Source organism: Chiloscyllium punctatum, chromosome 13 (genome assembly GCF_047496795.1).
Source record: "Chiloscyllium punctatum isolate Juve2018m chromosome 13, sChiPun1.3, whole genome shotgun sequence".
NCBI classification, from domain to species: domain Eukaryota; kingdom Metazoa; phylum Chordata; class Chondrichthyes; order Orectolobiformes; family Hemiscylliidae; genus Chiloscyllium; species Chiloscyllium punctatum.
The window spans coordinates 8,313,589-8,339,626 of NC_092751.1; positions in this window are offsets into that span (position 1 = coordinate 8,313,589).

Sequence of the window (26,038 nt, forward strand, 5' to 3'; positions counted from 1 at the left end):
GAGGATCAGGCAGAGGGGTTTAGTCCAGAAAGGCTAATGGACTTACAACAGATATATACACACACATTCACACACACATACACATGCACACACACAGAAAAGGAATCAGAATATATTGTTGAACGTTATTAACTTAAAGATAGAATCATAAAATTAAAATGGAGACCCCGATAGGTTACTGCAGAAGGGAAATGGTCCGACGTGCACCAGATTGTGTTAGCACTAACGTACAGTGTTATGGGTAGCTCATAAACTAACTGCAGGCGGTCACTTAGGTGTATAGAAGACTCAGGCTAAGGTACAGAAGCATTTCCACTGTCCTGGAATGCACAAGGACGCTGTTAATTTTTGTTGTACGTGACATACATCCCAAATGGTAGGTAAGTAACAGGCAGTAACAAAACCAGCACTTTTCTTGCCAATTCCTGCATTCGAAGAACTTGCATGTGTGTTATGATAAATTGTGTTGCTCCCCTTTCTAAAGTAAAAGTGGAAACCAATATTTGCTTACTTTCTTGGATGTGTCTACCAGATTTCCAGAGGCAATTCCATTATTGGAGTGCCAAGGCAAAAAGGGAGGTGGCGGAGTTGGTAGCTTTCTTTACACGCTGTGGGCTGCCCAGAGAGATTCAGTCAGACCAAGGGTCTCATTTTACCGCTCAGCTGTTTAAGGAAGTCATGGATGGCTTAGGCATACACCACTTCAAATCAAGTGCGTCCCATCCTGAATCCCAGGGAGCCTTGTAAAGTTAGCATCAGATGCTGAAGACTATGTTAACAGCTACTGTCAGGGTTGGCCAAATGATTGTGATAAAGGTGTCCCATTGAAGTGTTTGCCATTAGTGATGTCCCAAATAAATCTACTCACTTTACTTCCTTTGAGTTAATATTCGTACATGAAGTGAGAGCTCCTCTGAAATTAATTAAATATAAATTGACAGGACCAAAGTCGGAAATCTCACACCTGGATTCTGTGTGTGAGGTGAAGGAGAGAGTAGATGGAGTAGGTGAGTTTGCTAAACAGTATCTGAAGAGCACAGCATAGAGTGAAGGAGGTGGCAGATACAAACTCTGAAACTTTGAAGATTTCCCGTGGGGATGACGTATTATTATTGTCACCAGTGGTAAGAAATCTCTTCAAAGCCAGGTTTCGTGGCCCCTTTCAAATAAAAAAAAATGTGGAGTCAGTTTAACTACCCAGTAAAGATACCAGAGATGACAAAATAACCTTTATCGAATATTTCATATGGATGAATAATGCACAAGCCACATTTAAGACTCAGAAACAGAGTTGTGGCCATATGAACAAATTTTGCAGCTTATCTTTATGATGTAGTGATCTTTAGCAAGTGATTGAAAGCTCACATGTTACAGTTGACCGATAATGTTGAATGATTACAAGAAGCAAACTCAGTAATAAACTTAAAGAAAACAGAATTCACGAAAGCAGTGGTAACATTCTTGGGAGATTGCATTGGACATGGAAGGTTGACCCCATGGAACACAAATACGAAGGGCTTTGAGGAAATTCCATGACCATCCTCGAAGAAAGAGGTGCTTCGATTTTTGGAACTGAATGGATTCTATCGGAAGTTTGTCCCAAACTTCAGCAGCGTATTGGCACCTCTAATGGACTTATTAAAGAAGAACATTGAATTGTGGTGGATAGAACAATTCCAGGAGGCATTTGAGAATTTTAAAGCAGGATTAATCACCACATCAGTTTTAGCTACACCAAATATTCTGAAACCCTTTGAAAATTGTGTTTGATGCTTGGGATATAGGGGTCGGAGATGTATTGATACAGAAAGAGGATGACGGAATTGTATGGCTAATTGGCTACTTGTTGAAAAAACTCAATATCCACCAGAAAAAAAAATACAAAATCTTCATTATTGAAAAAGAATGATTAATTTTCATACTGGCCTGACAATATTTTAATGTTTATATGACAAACAAATTGTCGGAGATGGTTGTGGACAACAACAAATCTCTCACATTTTATGAAATATTTAAAGACCAGAATATGAGACTATTTAATTGGAGTCTTACCTTACCGACTTTAAACTCACAAACTGTACAGGCTGTGGCCCCTACAATGTGATAGCAGATGGGTTTTCGCGGATTTAAAGGAAAGCAGTGTAGATAAGATTAGACTTATTCCAGTGTTGTATTGGTGTGCAGAATTAATATGAATGATTTAACTGAGATTACTACTTTTGTATTTCATATAATTGGGATTAAGAATTAGAGGAAAACGAATGATGCTATCTTTTCATTCTGCTGGTTCATTTTATTTTCTGAAGCAGGAAGATGTTATGAAGCCAAAAGCATGTATGGGCACTTAAAGACAGATCGGGTTTTGTTGAATAGAAATTAAAGCCACAGATGCCAGCTAAAGGTCACACTGTTCCACATGTCACCATTAGCTGAGAAATGGATACCTGAGTTTTGGTTGCTGTTTTGACAGCCATCCAAATGCAACCAAAGAGTTTAAATAACGCTCAGGATACCAGAAATCAACAGAATTTGAATATTATTGTTTGGGCACCTGGACAGCAATCAAATTATGAGAATTATTATTTCATGGCGAGTATATAAATCCAGCATTTTGAACACTGGAGGGAGAGCTGCTGCCATCCAACAATAGAGCAACTGCTGTAGAGCAGGAGTGCTAAGTGACCATCTCAAACACTCTCTATCAAAGACACATTTTCATGTAAACCTACTTGCAATAAAAAAACATGACCCAGGGAGATCAGCAGCTGAAAGAGTGAACACAGCGGGAAAGATAGAGACTGTATGGTCTTGAGATTTTAATGTTTCATATGTGGATTGTTGGAACAGCATATTTTTACAGAGTTGGAGTCAGATAGTAAGTAGCTAAGAAAAGAGGGGCTTGTATTTGCGAATAGTTGTTGTTTAGTGTTCACTATTAAAGTTAAGAAACTAATTTGATAATTTTTGTTTTAATAGTGGAATGTAGGAGATCTCTGTCGCTCATATTTTAACAGATTACAAGGTGAGGCGAGCTTTTCTGGGTGTTCGGGTTTAATTAACAGAGAGGTTCGAGTCCACCTTATAAATATCCATCCACGCTAACCCCATTTCCCTGCAGTTGGCCCATATGCTTCCAGTCCTTTCCTATCCACATATTTATCCAAATGTTTTTGAAATGGGTTGTTAATTGGTTGTTCGTGGGTGGCACGGTGGCATAGTGGTTAGCACTGCTGCCTCACAGCGCCAGAGACCCGAGTTCAATTCCTGCCTCAGGCGACTGACTGTGTGGAGTTTGCACGTTCTCCCCGTGTCTGCGTGGGTTTCCTCCGGGTGCTCCGGTTTCCTCCCACAGTCCAAAGATGTGCAGGTCAGGTGGATTGGCCATGCTAAATTGCCCGTAGTGTTAGGTATGGGGTAGATGTAGGGGTATGGGTCGGTTGCGCTTCGGCGGGGCGGTGTGGACTTGTTGGGCCGAAGGGCCTGTTTCCACACTGTAAGTAATCTAATCTAATCTAATGTACCCCCCCTTAACCATATCTGCTGGCAACTCATCCCTGTACCAGCCCTCTGTATAAAGAAGTGGCCCCTCAGGTTCCCTTTTATTCCTTCCCCTTTAACCTTAAACTGATCCCCTCTAATCCTCGATTCTGTACACCTTGGAAAAAGACTGAGAGCATTAACCCTATCCATACTCCTCGTGATTTTACACAGCTCTATAAGGACTCCCTCAGTCTCTTACACGCTAAAGAAAAGGTCCTAGTTTGTCCAACCTCTCCCTATAACTCAGACCATTGGGTCCTGGCAACGTCTTTGTAAATTTCTTCTGCACTCTTTCTAATTTAATAACATCGTCCCCATAACAAGGTGACAAACTCTGAACACAATACTCCAAGTGCGGCCTTACCAAATTCCTGTGTAACTGTAACATTACTTCCCAACTTTTATACTCAATATCCTGCCTGATGAATGCCAATGTGCCAAAAGCCTTCTTCACTGCCCTGCCGACCTGTGACTCCACTCTTAGAGAACCGTGCACCTGAACACCAAGGTCCCTCTGCCCACTGCACCCCTTAAGACCATTTACAATGAAACTCCTCCCTTGATTTCAGTTTCCAAAATGCAAGACCTCACGCTTCTATATTAAATTCCATTTGTCATTGCTCGGCCCATTTCCCCACCTGGTTAAGGTCCTGCTGCAACTTTTGATAAACATTCTCACTGATCACGCTCCCAATTACTTTAGTGTCATCTGCAAACTTATTAATCATACCTTCCATATTCTCAACCAAATCATAGATAACAAACAGCAATGGACCAAGCCTCCGGTCTGACAAACATCCTTCCACTCAACCCTCTGCTTTCTACCATCAAGCCAACTGTGTATCCAGTTGGCCAGTTCCCCCCGCATTCTACGAGATGTAACCTTCCTGAGCAGCCTGCCATGTGGAACCTAATCAAAGGCCTTACTGAAATCCATAGAGACTACATCTATCACTCTGCCCTCATCAAACGTCCTGGTAACTTCATCAAAGGACTCTAAGAAATTTGGGAAGCATAATCTCCCACTCACAAGTCTATGCTGACTGCTCTGAATCAAACCCTGTGTAAGTAATGGGTGCAGTCAATGGTATGCTGTCCTTCATTGTAAGATGATTCGAGTACATAAGTAAAGCCGTCTTCCTGCTGTTGTAGAGCCTTGCTGAGAGAGCTTTTGGGGCACTCTGGACAGATTTGATGCTCTTTGTAAGGAATGATCTCCTTACCACAGACACGGGTGATGGTAACATGAGGATAGAGTGAATAAGCTGAGTGTTTAATCTGTAGAGCTGTGAGAGACGAAGAAATGGTGACGCTGAAACACGAGGAGTGGCAGCGATCACTTATTTGCAAAAGAGACATTGACAGGGAGAGAAATTCCATACTTTACTCAGGATTGATTGGTTTGATTGATTGCCACGTGTACCTCAGTACAGGGAAACACTTTGTTTTTGAGCAGTGGAGGATGATCATAGTAAGCATGGCCAGACAGATCATAGGGTGGAAATAGACTTGGACAGAGTAAGGCATACAGGTTACACTGAACAGGACATGCACTCGACAAGGTCAACATGAACAAGATCACCATTAACTGAACTTAGAGAGTCCATTCATCAGTCTAACGTGACTTTCCGAATAGTTTATTTGCCTAAATTTACTCTCGCTCCGTTATTGTGCAGTCGGTGAGTGAACCCTACTGAACCGTCATGTTGCTCACAATCCCCAATAGCAGCCACAATACCTTCCATCTGAAACAGGTAGCCATTCCAACCAGCTTCCGCCCTACATAGAGAACACCAGGCTGTCTTCCTGGAGATGGAAGATGCCTTCTTGAGACTTTACACAAGACATATGGCTTCCCTCCTCACCACTTGAAAACCATGTTAAAGTCCCACGTGTGTATCATAAACAACGGAGCCAAGAGGAACAACGTGGAACAGTCTGTCTGTGCAGCCTCTGCCCCACTTGTTCATCATGTTAGAGCATCAATTAGGAGACAGTGAGGACTGCCAATGCTGGAGATCAGATTAGAGCATCAATTGCTGGAAAAGCACAGTGAGTCAAGCAGCATCCGAGGACCAGGAGAATCGACGTTTTGGGCATAAGACATTCATCAGGATTCAGCAAATATTACCTCATTCTGCCCCCGTGTAAGTGCATTGAGGTGGGAATGGCCTCCTGCTGTTCCTGTGTAAGTGACTCAGGGGAGTGATTGGCTTCAATCTCGTCTGATTGGACAGGGCCAAGGGCCTGACTGGTTAACCCTGGTTCTGTTTGACAGCTCATTGTACTGACAATGTTGCAGCTTTAAGATGTTATTTTGTCCTGGTTTATTTTATGATAGAGATTGAACGATTGTTCCCAAGCTTGCCAGTTAAGACCACTTGAGTAACAGCTAGGGAGGCCTTCGGTTAATTTTATTTCAGCCTGAATGGGTGTGGCCAACTCTCACAGATTAGGATCTCTGGGTTTTGGTTTCTCAGTAACATCAGAAACTATTGGGGTCTCCACAGAGTTGGAAGCTTCAGTGGATGTCTCCTGGCTGCTACTCTCTCTGAAATTTCTCTTGATACTGTTTTTAATTCTTGGATTGGAGAAATGTTTGTGACAATCTGGGTCTGAATATTTCTTTTTGCCAAGGGCTGTGTTTATGGGATTTCCCTATATTGGAACAGTTCATTAGTAATAGTTCCTAGATCTATTATTCTGTTAACTTGTCCAATAAAATTACGTTATTCTAAATTCCTCTTTCTTTGGTTTCATTTTATCTTTCATGTTTAAGTAGATGGTGTTTTGCTTCACACCGAGTAGTTTGACCAGTCACATTGCATCTGGAACAGACACTTTACATTTCCTTTAAAATAAGAAAACATTAGAATCAAGGCTACCGCCTTCAAATATTTTCGAGGGTCTCTGGTGAGGTCCATCACAATAGACTCCTTCTCTTTCTGAGTAATTGGCTGGGGGCACTGAATGGGCTATCCCTGTTCTTCTCCAATAATGTCAATGGGCTGAATGGCTTCCTCATATTCCTGTGAAACCAGCCTGAGGTATTGAATGAACTCTTGTTTTACTGTGGCAATGTGCAGTGTCAGGCAGTGCTGTTACATGAATGTTACGGACACTTTAACAGCACAAGTCTCAATGGAATCTGAATCCTGCTACACACGGACAAAGACAAGTTCAGGAACTGACGGGGGACAAAATGTTCTGAACATTGTGGAACCTTCAGTGATCATCCCCACTTCTGATCTTATGGTGGGGAGGTTCAGGGTGGGGAGACATTGATGAAGCAGCTGAAGGTGTTTGTGAAGAGGAAGCTACTCTGAGGATCTCCCACAGAGGTGACCCAGGACTGAGATGATGAACATCTTCCTTTGTGCCATGTTTGACCCCAAACACTGGAGAGGTTACTCTGATTCCCATTAAGTTCAGTTTTGTTAAGCTCCTTTATGTCAACAGAAGTCAACCACTGCCTTGATATCGGGGCCAGTCATTTTTATCTGAACGCTTGACGCAACCTCTTTTGTTCACGTCAATAGGCCATGATGTAGGAGCAGCAAGTGTTTTCTTCAAACAGGTGATATTGAATGTCAGGATCACTCTTCTCAAGAGTGTTCGGGAAGCTAGATGACGGAACGTATTTGAAGAGGAGATAGATGGAAATTGACCTGTCAGAGAGTTGAGGGCGATGAAGAATTGGATAGGAAAGAAGATTTGAGACCAGGAGCAGATCAGTCATGATCTTAAAGAAGGGCAAGGCAGGCTTCGGGAGTGAACAACATGCCCCTGTTTCTGATGTTCTCCGATTCTGTTATTGGAAAGTTAGTGGGTGTTATTTTCATGAATGTTCTGTTATTGAATGTTGCAGACAGGGACGACCAGAGGATTTTGTGAGCCATCCCTGAGTGAGGTATGGGGGCTGTATTCACATTGAATCTGAGTGTACAACATGACCAACAAATAAAGCACAAGTTGCAGAGAGGGGAAGCTCTGTGAAGAGAGATGAGGGGCCTCTTTCATACCAAGCCTGAGTTTTCCAATTACATTTCCCAATTCACTTCAAACCGTGTGGGACAGTACTGAGGGGCTGAAATGTCTCCTGTGTTTCTGTGCAACAGGTTATAGGAGTAAGTAACCTCCAACTGCTCCTGTCTAGCGGGTTTGAGGGGCTGAATGGAACACAGGAACATGGGACTGAGGAGCAGGAGTGGGTCATTAGATACTTTGAGCCTTCTCCACCAGGCACTAAAATTGTAGCTGATCAGGTTGTGGTCTCAGCTCCACTTTCCTGTCTGCGTCCCATTGTGCACTTCTTTGTCAAATATTTAACTAACGCAGCTTTCAATCAATGTGAACATAGAGACACGATAACCTTCCACTGAAGAGAATTCCGACTTGAAAAGTCCTTTCAGAATTATTCATCATCCATCTTATAGAATCAGAGAGTCATGCAGAATGGAAACAGACCCATTGGTCCAATCTGTTCACTCCGATCAGATATCAAATCTGATTTAGTCCCATTTGCCAGCATTTGGCCAATATTCCTCCTGTGATTGTACCCGCCTTGACCACTTCCTCTGACTGCACTTTCTGTCCACACACCACTCTCTGTGTGAATATTTACCTTCTCGTCCCTTCTAAATCATTCGCCCTCTCCCCTCCAACCTCTGCTGTCTTGTTCTTGACTCCCCTATCCTTGGGAGTAGAACATGGCTGTTCAGAATATCCATGTCCCTGATGATTTTATAAACCTCTATAATGTTGCCTCTCAACCTCTGACACTCCAGGGGGAAGCACCTCAACGTAATTAGCCTCTCCCTAAAGCTCAAACCTCCAGTCCTGGAACATCCGTGTAAGTCATTTCTGCAGAAAACCGAGTTGTACGCAGTATTCTTAAAGCGGCCTCACCAACATCCTGTATAGATGCAATCTGCCACCACAACTCCTATACTCAATGCTCTGACTGATTAAGGCAAATATGCCAAATGTGTTCAGCACCACCCTGTCTACCTGCGACTCACTGCTACAGGTGATCATGTACGTAAACATTAGAAAGTTAACATGATGGTAGTGCCAGCAGATAGGAGGACCAGTGATACATTAATCATTATTGAGATTAGATTGTGTTGGAAACATGAGCTTAACATGTCAGGAAGTGAAATCAAATCAATGGGTTCAGGGTGATTAATCTACAAAATAACAGATAGCCCGGAGTGAGTAACAGACTGGAATCGAACCGAGGGGTTCAGGGTGGTTAATATACAGAATACCAGATACCCCGGAGCGAGTTACAATCTGGAATCTAATCAAGGGGTTCAGGGTGGTTTATATACGAATAACAGATACCCCGGATTGAGTTACAATCTGGAATCTAATCAAGGGGTTCAGAGTGGTTTATATACGAATAACAGATACCCCGGATTGAGTTACAATCTGGAATCTAATCGAGGGATTCAGGTTGGTTTATATAGAGAATAACAGGTAGCCCGCAGTGAGTTACAGCCTGGAATCTAATTGCAGGGTTCAGGGTGGTTTATATACAGAATAACAGATAGCCCAGAGTGAGTTACAGCCTGGAATCCAATTGAGGGGTTCAGGGTTGTTCATAAACAGAATAACAGGTAGCCTGGAATGTGTTACAGGTTGGAACCTAATCGAGTGGTTTAGGATGGTTTATGTACAGAATAACAGATGCCATGGAGTGAGTTACAGTCTGGAATCTAATCGAGGAGTTCAGGGTGGTTTATATACGGAATAACAGATAGCCTGGAGTGTGTTACAGATTGGAAACTAATCGAGGGATTTAGGATGGTTTATGTACAGAATAACAGATAGCCCGGAGTGAGTTACAGTCTGGAATCTAATCGAGGAGTTCAGGGTGGTTTATATACGGAATAACAGATAGCCTGGAGTGTGTTACAGATTGGAAACTAATCGAGGGATTTAGGATGGTTTATGTACAGAATAACAGATAGCCCGGAGTGAGTTACAGCCTGGAATCTAATCGAGGAGTTCAGGGAGTTTTAGATACAGAATAACAGATAGCCCGGAGGGAGTTACAGCCTGGAATCTAATCGAGGGATATGTTAACCTTTTTACGTGAAATAACTTGTAACTGGGAGTGAGTCATAAAGTGTACTATTGACCAAGTGGTTTCAAATCTTGACTCAAATAAACATAATGCAGTCACAAACTACACAACTTTACTGACTCCCAATTTTCCTTGTTTGAGGACTATCCTCCTCTGTTTTCCCCTTACACTGAAAGTATTAATATACCTTTTATACTGCACTGACATTCTGGTTATAGTGCTACCTATCTCTCACTGTCTCATTTATATTCAATCCTGTTGAAAGATACTTAAACCAACAGAGACACAAAGTTCCAGAAAAGCTTTGTTCAATTGCAGGTGCATTATTTTCTTTTATTTGTGGATAACACACAATTTGATCCCACAGAAGGTCAGTGTGGAATTTGAGCAACCCTTCAATTTGGGATGAGGCCTAGCCAGGCAGGATTCTGATTCAACGCTGCAAATCTACAATTCAGTGGCTGAGTTTTATCAGGTTTTGTATAGTATGTCTCTCTCATATATTAGGAGCTTGGAAAGTAAGGCAGACCTTACTGGAATGTCACATTGTCTCTCCGCATTCACTGTAAAAAGGTTCTGGGATTTGCATTTTATTCAACTTCAAAGAGCTGTCTCCATTTCCTATCTCTGCTGGCATCAATGAATGGAAATGGCTTTTGACACGTTGCCCCCTCTCCCTTGCTGAATGTATTCCTGACACAAATCGGTCAGGCAAACGTTTTAGATTTGTCCACAGCCACCATTTTATATCAGTAAAACTACACGACTACTGTGTGCAGTTCTGATCTCCAAATTTGAGGAAAGACATTCTGGCTATTGAGGGAGTGCACCGTAGGTTCACGAGGTGAATTCCTGGGATGGTGGGATTACCTTACACTGAAAGACTGAAGCGACTGGGCTTGTATACCCTTGAGTTTAGAAGACTGAGAGGGGATCGGATTGAGACGTATAAGATGAAGGGATTGGACATTCTGGCAGCAGGAAACATGCTTCCGCTGAGGGGTGAGTGCCGAACCAGAGGACACAGCTTAAAAATACGGGGTAGACCATTTAGGACAGAGATGAGGAGAAACTTCTTCACCCAGAGAGTGGTGGCTGTGCGGAATGCTCTGCCCCAGAGGGCAGTTGAAGCCCAGTCTTTGGATTTATTTAAGAAAGAGTTGGATAGAGCTCTCAAAGATAGTGGAATCAAGGGTTATGGAGATAAGGTAGGAACAGGATACTGATTAGGAATGATCAGCCATGATCATATTGAATAGCGGTGCAGGCTCGAAGGGCTGAATGGCCTACTCTTGCACCTATTGTCTTTGTCTATTGTCTATTGAGTGTGTATAAATTAGGAAAAGCAGGAGAGACTGGCAATATCAATGCAGTTTGAAAATATATAAACCATTGAATACGCACACAGAATCACACACAAACAGACATGCACAGACACACCGAATCACACACACAGAGATACAGACACCTTCCAGGAGCTGTCTCCATTTCCTATCTTGCAAGAGAATTCATGTTATGATGATGCATTCATGCAGGACAGTAAACAGCTTTTGAGACTTTCCCCATTGTGACAGAAGTTCAGCCCCAATTTGAAACTTGGAGATATGTAACAGGACAGAAATGAACCAGGAGCTTTCTGTGTTCTTGCTCTCAATGTAACATTTGACCATTTAGTTTATCTTGTCTTCGGCCTAACATCCAACAAGGATCACTTCACAGATCCAATAACAGATCCCCAGGAGTGAGTTCCAGACTGGAATCTAATTGAGGCGTTTAGGGTTTACACACAGCAGAAGAGATACCCAGGAGTGAGTTACAGACTGGGATCTAATCGAGGGGTTCCGGGTGGTTTACATACAGAACAACAGATAACAAGGAATGAGTCACAAAATCACGGAGTCATACAGTCATAGAGATGTACAGCATGGAAACAGGCCCTTTGGTCCAACCCGACCATGCCGACCAGATATCCTAACCTACTCTAGTCTCTTTTTCAAGCACTTGGCCCATCTCCCTCCAAACCTTCCCATTCATATACCCATCGAACTGCATTTTAAATGTTGCAATTATACCAGCCCCTACCACTTCCTCTGACAGTTCATTCCATTCATGTACCACCCTCTGAGTGAACAAGTTGCCCCTTAGGACTCTTTCATATTACCTCTCACACTAAACCCTTTTGTTCTTTACTCCCCACTCCAAGGAAAAGACTTTGTCTATTTATCCTATCCATGCCCGTCATGATATTATAAACCTTGATAAGGTCACCCCTCAGCCTCCGACACTCCAGGGAAAACAGCCCCAGCCTATACAGCCTCTCCCTGTGGCTCAAATCCTCTAACCCTGGCATCCTCCTTGTAAATCTTTTATGAACTCTTCCAAGTTTCACAACATCCTTCCGATAGGAAGGAGACCTGAATTGCATGCCATATTCCAACAGTGGCCTAACCCATGTCCAGTCCAGCCACAACATGACCTCTCAATGTCTATACTCAAAACACTGACCAATAAAGGAAAGCATACCAAACGCTGCCTTCATGATCTTATCCACCTGCCACTCTACTCTCACGGAGCTACGAACCTGCACTTCAAAGTCTCTTGGTTCAGCAACTCTCCCTCGGACTTGACCATTCAGATATAAGTCCTGCTCAAATTTGCTTTCTCAAAATGCAGCGCCTTGTGTTTATCGAAGTGGAATACAATTGAAGGTTTTGGGGTGTTTTTGAAACATGCCAGTCACATGTACATGGAAGTGAGTTACACGTTGGAATCTAATAGAGAGGGTTCCGGGTGATTCATATAATCCCGACAGTGGGGAAACAAGCCCTTCAGCCCAACAAGACCACACTGATCCACAGAAGAATAACCCATCCAGATCCACTTCCCCACATTTACCCCTGACTAATGCACCTCAGCTACACATCCCTGAACACTGTGGACAAATTTGGCAGAGTTTGGATTGGATGGTTAATATACAGAATAACAGATACTCAGGAGTATGATACAGACTGGAATCTAATCAAACGATTGAAGTGGCTAATGTACAGAGTCCCTTAAAATTGGAAGTCAGTTACAGATTGGAATTTTATGAAGGGATTCAGGACGATTATGTGTACAATAACAGATACCCCAGAGTGAATTACAAACTGGAATCTAATCGAGGGTTTCAGGGTGGTTTATATGCAGAATAACAGGTCGCCCGGAGTGAATTATAGAGTCATAGAATCATCGAGATGTACAGCATGGAAACAAACCCTTAGGTCCAACCTGTCAATGCCGACCAGATATCCCAACCCAATCTAGTCCCACCTGGCAGCACCTGGCCCATGTCCCTCCAAACCCTTCTTATTCATATACTCATCCAAATTCGTCTTAAATGTTGCAATTGTACCAGCCTCCACCACTTCCTCTAGCAGCTCACTCCATACACGTACCACCTTCTGCGTGAAAACGTTGTCCCTTAGGACTCTTTCATATCTTTCCCCTCTCAAACTAAACTTATGCCCTGTGGTTCTGGACTCCCTTACCCCAGGGTAAACCTCGATAAGTTCACCCCTCAGCCTCTGACACTCCAGGGAAAACAGCCCCAGACTGTTCAGCCTGTCCCTGTAGCTCCAATCCTCCAACGCTGGCAACATCCTTGTAAATCATTTCTGAACCCTTTCAAGTTTCACAACATCTTTCCGACAGGAAGGAGACCAGAATTGCACGCAATACTCCAAGAGTGACCTAACCAATGTCCTGTACAGCTGCAACATGACCTCCTAACTCCTGTAATCGGTACTCTGACCAATAAAGGAAAGCATACAAAACGCCTTCTTCACTATCCTATCTACCTGCGACTCCACTTTCAAGGAGCTATGAACCTGCACTCCAAGGTCTCTCTGTTCAGCAACACACCCTAGGACCTTACCATTAAATGTAGAAGTCCTGGTAAGATTTGCTTTCCCAAAATGCAGCACCTCGCATTTATCTGAATTAAACTCCATCTGTCACTTCTCAGCCGATTGGCCCATCTGGTCGAGATCCTCTTGTAATCTGAGGAAACCCTCTTCGATGTCCACTACACCTGCAATTTTGGTGTCATCTGTAAACTTACTAACTGTACCTCTTATGCTCGCATCCAAATCATTTATGTAAATGACAAAAAGTAGAGGGCCCAACACTGATCCTTGTGGCACTTCACTGGTCATAGGCCTCCAGTCTGAAAAACAACCCTCCACCACCACCCTCTGTCTTCTACCTTTGAGCCAGTTCTGTATGTAAATGGCGACTTCGCCCTGTATTCCATGACATCTAACCTTGCTAATCAGTCTCCCATAGGGAACCTTGTCGAATGCCTTACTGAAGTTCATATGGATCACATCTACTGCTTTGCCCTTATCAATCTTCTTTTTTACTTCTTCAAAAAACTCAATCAAGTTTGTGAGACATGATTTCCCACGCACAAAGCCATGTTAACTATCCCGCATCAGTCCTTGCCTTTCCAAATTCATGTACATCCTGTCCCTCAGGATTCCCTCCAACAACTTTCCCACTGCCGAGGTCAGGCTCACTGGTTTATAGTTCCCTGGCTTGTCTTTACCGTCCTTCTTAATCATTGGCACCACGTTTGCCAACCTCCAGTCTTCCAGCATCTCACCTGTGACAATCGATGATACAAATATCTCAGCAAGAGGCCCAGCAATCACTTCTCTAGCTTCCCACAGAGTTCTCAGGTACACCTGATCAGGTCCTGGGGATTTATCCACCTTTTACCATTTCAAGAAATTCAGCACTTTCTCCTCTGTATATCTGCAACATTTTGCAAGATGTCACCATCGATTTCCCTGCAGTCTATATCTTCCATATCCTTTTCCACAGTAAATACTGATGCAAAATATTCATTTAATATCTCTCCCGTTTATTGTGGCTCCACACAAAGGCCGCCTTACTGATCTTAGAGGGGCCCTATTCTCTCCCTAGTTACACTTTGGTCTTAATATATTTGTAAAAACACTTTGGAATCTCCTTAATTCTATTTTCCAAAGCTATCTCATGTCCGCGTTTTGCCCTCCTGATTTCCCTCTTAAGTATACTCCTACTTCCTTTCTACTCTTCTAAGGATTCACTCGATCGATCCTGTCTATACCTGACATATGCTTCCTTCTTTTTCTGAACGAAACCCTCAATTTCTTTAGTCAGCCAGCATTCCCAATAACTACCAGCCTTCCCTTTCAACCCTGACAGGAAGTTACAGCCTGGAATCTAATTGAGGGGTTCAGGGTGGTTTATATCCAGAATAACAGATATTCTGGGGTGTGTTACAGCCTGGAATGTAATTGAGGGGTTCAAGGAGGTTAGTATACGGAATAACAGATAGCGCGGAGTGAGTTACTGTCTGGAAGCTAATCAATGTCTGTTCATTTTAAGATAGGACGGGTTTTGCTGAATCGAAAGTACAGCCACAGATGCCAGCTAAAGGTCAGACTGTTCCAAATGTAACAATTAGATGGGAAATGGAAGCCTGACTTTTGGTTGTTTTTTGACAGCAATTGAAATGCAATCAAAGAGTTTAAATAATGCTCAGAATATCCGATGCCAATGGAATTTGAATATTATTGTTCGTACACCTGGAAATCAATCAAATTATGAGAATTATTGTATCATTGGAAGGAAATAAATCCAGCATTTGAACACTGGAGGGAGAGCCGCTGCCATCCAACAGCAGATTTACTGCTGTAGAGCAGGAGTGCTAACTGACCATCTCAAACACTCTCTATCAAAGACACATGTTCATGTAAAACATACTTGCAGTTAAAAAAAAATGACCCAGGGAGATCAGCAGCTGAAAGAGTGCAGACAGCGGGGAAGATAGAGACTGTGTGGTCTTGAGATTGTAACGTTTAATATGTGGGTTGTTGGAACAGTATATTTTTTACAGAGTTGGAGTCAGATAGTAAGTAGCAAAGAAAAGAGGGGCTTGTATTTGCGAATAGTTTTTGTTTAGTGTTCACTATTAAAGTTAAGAAACTAACTTGCCATTTTTTGTTTAAATAGTGGAATGTAGGAGATCTGTATCACTCATATGTTAACAGATTACGAGGTGAGGCCAGCTTTTCTGGGTGTTTGGTTTTAATTAACAAAGAGGTTCGACTCCACCTTGTAAATGTACATTCATACTAACCCCATTTCCCTGCAGTTGTCCCATATCCTTCTAATCTTTTCCTATCGACATATTTATCCAAATGCTTTTGAAACGTTGTTAATGCATCCCCCTCAGGCACATCTTCTGGCAGCTCATCCAAGTACCAGCCATTTATGTAAATAAATGGTCCCTCAGGTTCCCTTTTATTCCTTTCCCTTTAACCTGAAACTGATCCCCATTCCTCCTCGATTCTCTAAACTTTGGAAAAGACTGAGAGCATTCACCCTATCCATATCCCTCATGATCTTATTCAGCTCTATAAGGACTCCCTCATTCTCCTACACTCTAAAGAAAAGGTCAAAGATTGTCCAACCTCTCCCTATAACTCGGACCATTGGGTCCTGGCAATGTCCTTGTAAATTTCTTCTGCACTCTTTCTAATTACATTATATCCCCCCTATAACAAGTTGACAAAACTGAACACAATCCTCCAAGTGCGGCCTTACCAAAGTCCTGCGTAACTGCAACATAAGTTCCCAACTTCTATACTCAATGTCCTGCCTGACGAAGGCCAGTGTGTCAAAAGCCTTCTTCACTGCCCTGCCTACCTGTGACTCCACTCTCAGTGAACCGTGCACCTGAATTCCAAGGTCTCTCTGCCCACTACACCCCTTAACGCCCGCCCATTCACTGTGAAACTCCTACCTTGATTTGAGATTCCAAACTGCAAGACCTCACACTTCTATATTAAATTCCATTTGCCATTTCTCAGCCCACTTCCCCACCTGATTAAGGTCCTGCTGCAATTTCTGATAAATGTCCTCACTGATCATGCTGCCATTTATTTTCGTGTCATCTGCAAACTTACTAATCATGCCTTGTATATTCTCATCCAAATCAGAGATAACAAAAAGCTATGGACCCAACCTCCAGTCTAACAAGCTTCCTACCATCAACCCAACTGTGTATCCAATTGGCCAGTTCCCCCAGTATTCTACGTGATTGAACCTTCCTGAGCAGCCTGCCATGTGGAAACTTATCATAGGCCATACTGAAATCCAAAGAGACTACATTTACCGCTCTGCCCTCATTAACCTTCTTGGTCACTTCACCAAAGGACTCGAAGAAATTTGGGATGCATGATCTGATCTCCCACTCACAAGTCTATGCTGACTGCTCCGAATCAAACCCTGTGTAAGTAATGGGTGCAGTCAATGGTACGCTGTCCTTCATTGTAAGATGATCAGAGTACATAAGTAAAGCCATCTTCCGGCTGTTGTAGAGCCTTGCTGAGAGAGCATTTGGGGCACTCTCTACAGATTTGATCTCCTTTTTAAGGAATGATTCCCTTACCACAGACACGGGTGATGGTAACAGGAGGATAGAGTGAAGAAGCTGAGTGTTTAATCTGTAGAGCTGTGAGAGACGAAGAAATGGTAATGCTGAAACACGAGGAGTGGCAGCGATCACTTATTTCCAAAAGAGACATTGACAGGGAGAGAAATTCCATACTTTACCCAGGATTGATTGGTTTGATTTATTGTCACGTGTACCTCAGTACAGGGAAACACTTTGTTTATGAGCAGTGGAGGAAGATCATAGTAAGCATGGCCAGACAGATCATAGGGTGGAAATAGACTTGGACAGAGTAAGGCATACAGGTTACACTGAACAGGACATGCACTAGACAAGGTCAACATGAACAAGATCAGCATTATTTGATCTTAGAGAGTCAATTCATCAGTCTAACGTGACCTTTCTAATAGTTTATATGCCTAAATTAACTCTCCCCACGTTATTGTGCAGTCGGCGTGTGAACCCTGTACTGAACGTCAGATTGATCACAATCCCCAACAGCAGCCACAATACCTTCCATCTGAAACAGGTAGACATTCCCACCAGCTTCCACCCTACATAGAGAACACCAGACTGCCTTCTCAGAGATGAAAGATGCCTTCTTGAGACTTCGCACAAGACATATGGCTTCCCTGCTCACCTCTTGAAAACCACGTTAAAGTCCCACGTGTGTATCATAAGCAACAGAGCCAAGAGGAACATCGTGGAGCACTCTGTCTGTGCAGCCTCTGCTCCACTTGTTCATCATGTTAGAGCATCATTCAGGAAACACTTAAGACTGCCGATGCTGGAGATCAGAGAAGAGAGTCGATTGCTGGAAAAGCACAGCGGGTCAGACAGCATCCTTGAAGCAGGAGAATCGACGTATTGGGCATAAGACATTCATCAGGAATCAGAATCAATTTCCTCATTCTGCCCCCGTGTAAATGTATTGAGGTGGGAATGGCCTCCTGCTGTTCCTGTATAAGTGACTCAAGGGACTGACTGGCTTCTTCCTTGTCCAATTGGGCAGGGCCAAAGGACTGACTGGGTTATCCCTGGTTCCTGTTTGACAGCTCGATGTACTGACAAGTGTGATGGTGCTGCAGCTTTAAGAGGTTATTTTGTCCGGGTTTCCTTTAAGAGAGGTTGAATGATCGTTACGAAGCTGGTTAGTTAAGACCACTTGAGTAACAGCGAGGGAGGCCTTGGGTTTATTTTAATGCAGCCTGAATGGGTGTGGCCAGCTCTCACAGATTAGGATCACTGGGTTTTGGTTTCTCAGTAACATCAGAAACTATTGGGGTCTCCATAGAGTTGGAAGCTTCAGTAAATGTCTCCTGGCTGCTACTCTCTCTGAATTTTCTCTTGATGCTGTTTTTAATTCCTGGATTGGATAAATATTTGTGACATTCTGTGTCTGAATATTTCTTTTTGCCAAGGGCTGTGTTTATGGGATTTCCCTATATTGGAACAGTTCATTAGTAATAGTTCCTAGATCTATTATTCTGTTAAGCTGTCCAATAGAATTACGTTATTCTAAATTCCTCTTTCTGTGGTGTTATTTCTTCTTTCATGTTGAAATAGATGGTATTTTGCTTCACACCGAGGAGTTTGACCAGTCACATTGCATCTGGAACAGATACTTTTCATTTCCTTTAAATTAAGAAAACATAAAGGTCTAGGATGTTGCCTTCAAATATTTTCGAGGGGCTCTAGTCCATCACACTAGACTCCTTCTCTTCCTGAGTAATAAGCTGGAGGCACTGAATGGGCTATCCCTGTTCTTCTCCAATAATGTCAATGGGCTGAATGGCTTCCTCATATTCCCGTCAAACCAGTGTGAAGTGCTGAATGAACTCTTTTTTTACTGTGGCAATGTACAGTGTCAGGCAGTGCTGTTACATGATTGTTACTGATACTTTAATAGCACACGCCTGAATGGAGTCTGGGTCTTGTTGCACATGGACACAGACCAGTTCAGGAGCTGATGGGGGACAAAATGTTCTGAACATTGTGGAATCTTCAGTGACCATCCCCACTTCTGATCTTATGGTGGGGAAGGTGGGGGCGGGGAGACATTGATGAAGCAGCTGAAGATGTTTGTGAAGAGGAAGCTACCCTGAGGATCTCCCACAGAGGTGACCCAGGACTGAGATGGTGAACATCTTCCTTTGTGCCAGGTTTGACCCCAAACACTGGAGAGGTTACTCTGATTCCCATTAAGTTCAGCTCCTTGATGTCAACAGAAGTCAACCATTGTCTTGATATCAGGGCCAGTCATTTTTACCGGCAACCTTGTCTCAACCTCTTTTGTTCATATCAATAAACCATGATATAGGAGCAGCAAGTGTTTTCTTCAAACAGGTGGGATTGAATGTCAGGATTTCTCTTCTCAAGAGTGTTCGGGGAGCGAGATGACTGAAAGTATTTGAAGAGGAGGTAGATGGATATTAACCTGTCAGAGAGGTGAGGGCTATGAAGAATTGGGTATGAAAGAGGATTTGAAGAAAGATGAGGGGCCTCTTTCATACCCAGCCTGGATTTTCCAATTACATTTCCCAAATCACCTCAAAGCATGTGGGACAGTCTTGAGGGACTGAATGGTCTCCTCTGTTTCTGTGCAACAGGTTATAGGAGCAAGTGGCCTCCAACTGTTCCTGTCTAGCAGGTTTGAGGGGCTGAATGGAACACAGGAACATTGGGCTGAGGAGCAGGAGTGGGTCATTAGATACTTTGAGCCTTCTCCACCAGGCAGTAAGATTCTGGCTGATCAGATTGGGGTCTCAGCTCCACTTTCCTGTCTGTATCCCATTATCCGTGACTCACTTCTTTGTCAAATATTTCACTAATGCAGCTTTCAATCAATGTAAACATAGAGGCATGATAAACTTCCAGAGAAGAGAAGTACGACTTGAAAGGACCTTACAGAATTTTTCATCATCCCTCTTATAGAATCAGAGAGTCATGCAGAATGGAAACAGACCAGTTAGTCCAATCTGTTCACTCCGATCAGATATCAAATCCGATCCAGTCCCATTTGCCAGCATTTGGTAAATATCCCTCTTCTTTCAGATACTTTTTAAATGTGCGATTGTAACCACCTTCACTACTTCCTCTGACAGCACTTTCTGTACACACACCACTCTCTGTGTGAAACATTTACCTTCAGGTCCCTTCTAAATTATTCGCCCTCTCACCTTCAACCTCTGCCCTCTTGTTCTGGACTCCCCAATCCTGGAGAGCAGAACGTGGCTGTTCAGAATATCCATGCACCTGATGGTTTTATAAACCTCTATAATGTCACCCCTAAGCCTCTGACACTCCAGGGGGAAACACCTCAACCTAACCAGCCTCTCCCTTTAGCTCAAGCCTCCAGTCCTGGAACATCCGTGTAAGTCATTTCTGCAGAAAACCGAGTTGTATGCAGTATTCTTAAAGTGACCTCACCAACATCCTGTACAGATGCAACATACCACCACAACTCCTATACTCAATGCTCTGACTGATTAAGGCAAATGTGCCAAATGTGTTCTGCACCACTCTGTCTACCTGCAACTCCACGTTCAAGGAACAATGAACCTGCAGCCCTATGCCCCTTTGTTTCACAACATGCCCCAGGACCTGACCATGAAGTATATAATATCTGCCCTGATTTGCCTTCCCAAAATGCAAAGCTTCATATTTATCTAAATTAAACTTCATCTGTTACTCCTTGACCCTTTGTCTCATCTAATTGTGGTCTTGTTGTACTCTGAGATAATCGACTACACCACCTTTCTGATGTCATCTGTAAACGTACTAACTATTGCCCCAATATTCACATCTAAATCCTTTACATAAATGATGAAATGCAGTGAACTCAGTACTGATACTTGCAGCACACTGCTGGTCACAAGCCTCCAGGCTGAAAAATATCCCTCTTCCTTCACGCCATTTGTGACTATCTTATGTGACTGAAACTTACTAATCTGTCTACCAATCAGGATGAAATACTAGCTGTGAAGGAAGGCTGAGTAGGTTAGGTTTATTTTCACTAGATAAAAGGAGATTGGGGGGGACCTGATTGAGGTTTCCAAAATCATGAAAGGTATAGACAGGGTGGATAGAGACGGGCTTTTTCCCAGGGTGAAGGATTCAATAACGACAGGTCGTGCTTTCAAAGTGAGAGGTGGAAAGTTTAAGGGGGATACACGCGGTAAGTACTTCACACAGAGGGTGGTGGGCATTTGGAACACGTTGCTAGCAGAGGTGGTGGAGGCAGGCACGGTAGATTCATTTAAGATGCGTCTGGACAGATGCATGAGTAGATGGGGAGCAGAGGGATACAGATGGTTAGGAATTGACCGACAGGTTTAGACAGTACATTTGGATCGGCTCAGGCTTGGAGGGCGAAGGGCCTGTTCCTGGGCTGTAAATTTTCTTTGGTCTTTGTTCTTTAAATGAACACCTTGCTGAAGTCCATATAGACAATGTCCACCAAATTGCCTTCATCAATCGTCTTTGTCACCTCTTCAAAAAACGCAACCATATTAATGAGACATGATTTCCCATGCAGAAAGCTTTGTTGTCTACTCCGATCAGCCCTTGCCTTCCCAAATGTATGTAAATCCTGTCCCTCAGAACCCCCTCCAACAACTTACCCACCACTGACATCAGGCTCACCGGTCTATAGTTCCCCGGCTTTTTGGGTCACTGTTTCCTTTTCCTGTCCCACTACTCCACTGCTCAAAACAAATGTTAAATGTGACCAGGTTGGTGATATGGCCGATGATATCGGTCTCAGACTGGGTCAGGGTCAGTTTTAGGAACAAGTCAGGCTAGTTTCTTTAATCTGCTAAAACAACACGTTTATGATCCAGAGCAATGTTACTCAAACTATGATGGAAAGATGAACAGCAAACTGTTTGGGTATTGCAATTATATAATCAATATTTCCCTTTCTAAAAATGCTGACACACACACACATACACACACACACACACACACACACACACACACACACACACACACACACACACACACACACACACACACACACCACACACACACACACACACAAAATCTCTGCAATTTTAACTTGAAATAACTTGGTCCAGATATTATCGAAACTCGTGACAAAGGAAAAATTGTGAGATTGTCCAAAACGTTATTCTGCTTCTGAAGATATTGTACTCACACAGCTACTAGCAATGGGATTTCATCCTGGGAGAGTTTAGATTTGGCTGAATTCCCTTTGCTTTAGGCAGTGAGGAGATTCCAGTGAATTCTGGTTCGGGATCATCCAAAGGGTAGTACAGTGGTGAGCACTGCTGCCTCACAGCACCAGGGACTTGGGGGCGAATCCAGCCTTGCGTGACTATCTGTGTGGAGTTTGCACATTCTCCCCTTGTCTGTGTGAGCTTCTAATGGGTGATCCAGTTTCCTACCACAAACTGTGTAGGTTCGGTGGATTGGTCATGCTAAATTGTCCGTAGTGTTCAGGGATTTCTAGGTTATGTGCAATAGTCAGAGGCAAATATAGGGGGAAGGTTGGTATGGACTTGTTGGGTCGAAGGGCATGTTTCCACACTGCAGGGATTCCATAAAAATAAGAACGGTAACGATGACTGTAGAGGGTTTTTTTTTAGCTCGCACACATTGCTGTGATGAGGAACAATGAAGGAGAGAGAGTGCAATAGGCCAATCCTTCTCAGGCAGATTACATTTTCTCCCTCTCTGAGTTGAATCACACAGTAATGTCATCCTCTCCCAAACTGGACCATGTGAGGTCTCCTTGTACATTGTCCAAACTATGTCTCCATCACATTCCCTGTTCCATGTAGATGCATCATTGCTGCTGTCATACACAGAGCCATATCCTTCGCAGAAAATGGTCTCAGTCAATTTGAAGATATATTTATATGTCCCTGCGTCATTAGAAAATAAAAATGTTTAACTTATTCAGAATACCTGTGTTAAACTGAATGCATTGTTTTAAAGAAATACAGAAATTGCTGGAAAAGCTCGCCAGGTCTCTCAGTACCTAGATGCTGTAGTTGTACCAACCTCCACCACTTCCTCTGGCAGCTCATTCCATACACACACCACCCTCTGTGTGAAATGGTGCCCTTTCGGCCTCCTCAAAACCTTTCCCCTCTCACGTTCCACCAAAGCCCTCTAGTTTTGGACGCCCCTAACCTGGGGAAAAACCCCTGACTACTCACCCTATCTATGGCCATTTTGATTTTATAAACCTTTACGGCTGCAAAATGCGACCCCAATCAACACGAATGGCTGAACTTTCAGTCATTCTGGGCCTAAATTCTGAAGTGCCATACTGACACCTCTTCCTTCTCCATCCAGTCACAATCTAAATCCACTTTAATCAGTTTGTTCAGATATATCCTGAGACACTTCTGTGGGCTTTACACCTAGACCTTTGTGCCCGGAGGTAGGGACACTAGCATCACTCAACAATACCCATAAAGCTGTAACAGTATTCTCCTGTGTGTTTGTTCATCAGACTGTCCTGACATGCTGGGACATACCTCTGCAACAGGCACGACTTGAATCCAGAACTTCTAGTCCAGAGCTAGGAACACTACCACACAAGTTCAGGAATTGGAATCAAATCCAGAGCTCTGGCTCAGAGACAGGGACACTACCCACTGCACTACCATACCCAGATTTTGGGTCATATTTTAGTGCCCACTTTCAGCTTGATGTGGATTTATTATAATCAGGTTCCCATTACTGAATTACAAACAACACTTTGTATTGTTAAACAAATGCAAGATATTTGTCTCAACTGTAGGATATTGAGTTTATATGCTATGCCATTGAAATTAACTATGACCATCTTTAAGTGCTATTATCTGTAGTATGCAATATTAAGGAAAGAAATCCTGCAGACACACTCTGCCCAATGAAGGGTCTCAAATAGATATTTATTACTGAACACCAGAGACGAAGGAAGAGCTTAATATCTGGCCCCAAAACACCGTTCACTCTTCCCAACTCTCACGTGTGACTCCCCTTTTCCTAAAACCATGAAATGACACCAGGCCGCAGATTACTGTCCAGCCTCTCCTCCCCACTGACTGTGTCTGCAATCTGTCCCTCCTCCCCCTAACCACACAAGGCAACCCAAGCTCAGGGTCTTTGTGAAAATCAAGGCCGGAGTGTGCAGGCCTCCTGGAGAGGGATGGGCATTTTAAAATTGAAGGGGGAGGGGGAGGTGACAGTAATATCACACACTGGGCTGAGGGGTGGCTGATGGAGTTTCGTTTGGATTAATGCGAGATATTGGATTTGATAAATCAAACGGCAGCAGGACCTATACATTAAAAGTAGGGTCTTTGGCAGTGCTGTAGTACAGAAACCTAGGCCGTCAGGTTTAATTCTTTAAAATTTGCATCTCATATAGACAGTGTGGTTAAGAAGGTGTTTAACACATGTCTTCATAGGACAGACCTTTGAGTATCGGAATTGGGATGTCATGTTGTGGTTGTACAGGGTATTGGTGAGACCTCTTCTGGAACACTGTGTCTAGTCTGGTCATCCTGCCCGCTCACTCCATAGGCACACCACCCTCTGGGTGAAAAAGCTGCCCCTTAGGTCACTTTAATATTTCCCCTCTCACCTTAAGCCTATGTCCTCTAGTTTTGGGCTCCGCGTATCCTTAGAAAATACCTTGACTATTCACTTTGATATTACTGACGTTGATATTATTAAGCTGGAGAGGATTGAGAAGAGAATAACCTGGATGTTGGTGGGAAAGGAGGGAGTGAGCTCTAAGGAGAGACTGGATCGACTGGGACTTTTTTCACTGAAGAATATGAGATTAAAGGGTAACTTTGCACAGGTTTATAAAATAATGAGGGTTAAATAGATGTCTTTTCTCTAGGGTTGAGGATTCAAAACTGAGGGATTTTTAAGGTGCGAGGAAAAAAGATTTACGAAAGTCATGAGAGGTAATTATGTTATACAGAAACTGGCTTGTGTGTGGAATGAACTTCCAGAGGAAGTGGTGAAAGCAGGGACAGTTACAACGTTTAAAGGACATTTAGATCAGTCCATGGATAGGACATCAGTTTGGATGGTGCTGTGAGCAGCTGCCCTCTCCCTCCCCCTCTCTGAATGAATCCCTGTTGGTTTTCACCCTCTGCCAATGCCTGTGCAGTGGCGTGGGGAGGCCAGCAGAGGGTGGCATTGCATCACTTTAAGCACCACAGAGACTGGCAGACCTGCCCCACACAGAGACACACAGATACACACACGGGAATGGTGAGGGCACTGCGTGAAGCTCATCTGGTAATTTAAATGAAACAAAAATAAATACTCAATTCGTCTCATAAACTGTTAAAATATGCGGGACAGATCTACCAAATTCTACTGTTTAAATAAAATCATCAATTTATTTTTTTCACTCTGAAAGTGAACATTTTACGTGAACTATTCACAACTCTGGGACCCTCTATCTCTTAACTTCTTATTACCCGACTCCAGCTCTATAGCAATATACTGTTTCTGGGTTTTCTATCCTCTCATACCACAGGTGCTTGTAAGCTCTCAGTTTATAATAGTATTCCCTCTCTGTTCCAACTTCATCACATTATACCCTGATGAATATCGATAAGTGGAACCTATCCGATTTCTCTTGTTCTGTGATTTGTCAATATTTCATTCGCTCCGTCTGGTGTGTGTCAGGACTTTTGTTGCTCCATTGACAGCATGTCATTATTCGACTCTGTCCATAGGAATATATCAGTATTTCACTTACTCACACTCATGTATGTGGGGCAGGATTTCAGTTGTTTCATGGGGACTGTGACACTATAACAATCTCAATGTTTGTAGGTGGCACCGAACCTGGAAGTTATCTGAAGTCTATGGAGGAGAGTGTGGAATTCTAACAGGACAATCACACGTTGCTGCAGTGTTCAGTTTCTGGCAGATGGGGA